Below are 1,546 nucleotides of genomic sequence, written 5' to 3'. Positions count from 1 at the left end.
TAAACATTTTATCATGTGTATGTTTATTACCTGAAATATTTTAAATATCACATTTTTACTTTAAATGTGATTAATTTCTTCACCTGTTTACATGCAACTTGAAGTGCTTGAATCAAATGTTTTATGAATGTTTACAAGAAATTATTGAATGAGAGAAAACAGCCACTTCCAACATATTCCTGCAGCCTTGCTGAGCTCCTCTCCTGGCGTTTCCTCGTCAGCCTCTCCAACTTGCTCCTCATCTACAGCCTCTTGTGGCATTAATTACCTCTTCTGGGGTAAATAATAAAAACAGTCTCAGTAACTTGTTGATGGTTTTGCTGTATCGCCTCTTTAATTGACGCCCATGTCGGTCTGATGTGTCGTTTACCTCAGTGACCCATATTCAGCACTGGAACCCAGTCAGGATTGAGCTCATCCATTTCATACGTCGGTTTGCCTTTAAGAGGACATATCAGAACACACATCAGTATTAATGCTGTAAATCTGATAACACTAGTAAAATAGTTTACTTCACAATAATGTAAGAACCTCGATGTCCACTGACAAAACTCGGACTATGCTACATAAACAATATTAGCCCGACCTAAACAAGGTTGACCCACTTAAATGAACAACAGGAACTGATCATGAGTACACCCGGACAAAGTAATAGCAAAATAAATGATGACAACACTAACAAAGCGAATTTAGACACTCACCAGAATGGAAATGTCTGGAGCAAACTTGTAGGTATCTGGGGATGTTGGAGAAGGTAACATCAGGACGTCTCAGCCGCGGACACCAGGACATTCGTCTTCTTTTAGTTAGCTCCGTTAACTTAGCCTCCTCTCGTTGTTTCCAAGCAGGAAAATAGTGAAACGAAAGTCCGTTTTCCATCTTTTTACCGTTTCAGTAGTGTGATCGGACATTACACCCAATAACGCAGCAAGTTCGTCTCATAGCTAAAATATCTGCGAGAGAGTCGTTTTTGTCGGTGGCATTTAAGATGGCGCTGACACCCCTCCGACTAGAGCAGTGACGTCACGCTCCCAAGCTCTATAGTCCGTATTTTCCTAACTATGAGCCGCACTGGACTATAAGCCACATCCCCAGTGTTTTTTTTAAACCAGTAAACATTCATATATAAGCCTCAGATTTCTCTGCTGCTCCAGGTTTTCCACAGCGATGCAGCAGAGAGGCGGACAGCCAAAATCTGTGTCATAACAGGTCAACTGAATATCACATTTATTAGGGTTGAAAAAGAAAAAGTTGCCAAGTTTAGATTTAACTGGACTGATTACAGTAGTTTGTGAACGGAAACTGTAACAGAAATGTCAAACTATTTATGCCATCAACATATCAGTAATGCGTTACTCTAATCTGACCCTTGTTTCAGTAACAAGTATTCTAACATGTTACTATTTACAATCCAATAATCAGATTAAAGTTATGCATAGTATAATGACCGTCATTCCAGGATGAACACTCACTTTAGCATACTCTGGTAGCACAGACAGGCTACCAGATTCTGATATATTTTATTGGTCAAAAGACATTTGATTAT

The 1,546-nt window shown here is 39.4% G+C and overlaps 1 long non-coding RNA gene across 1 annotated transcript; it reads right to left on the bottom strand.

The window, feature by feature from the left end:
* Positions 1-258: 258 nt before the first annotated feature.
* LOC106944451 (uncharacterized) lies at positions 259-1,534 on the bottom strand. The gene is made up of 2 exons (XR_001424331.1): positions 702-1,534; positions 259-439 (listed from the first exon to the last, which is right to left on the bottom strand). It is a non-coding gene; the product is annotated as an uncharacterized LOC106944451 (long non-coding RNA).
* Between the last annotated feature and the right edge of the window lie 12 nt (positions 1,535-1,546).

Source organism: Poecilia latipinna, unplaced genomic scaffold (assembly GCF_001443285.1).
Source record: "Poecilia latipinna isolate Pla-1442-1.1 unplaced genomic scaffold, P_latipinna-1.0 Scaffold8, whole genome shotgun sequence".
NCBI lineage: Eukaryota > Metazoa > Chordata > Actinopteri > Cyprinodontiformes > Poeciliidae > Poecilia > Poecilia latipinna.
This window is presented reverse-complemented; position numbering and strand designations above follow the sequence as displayed.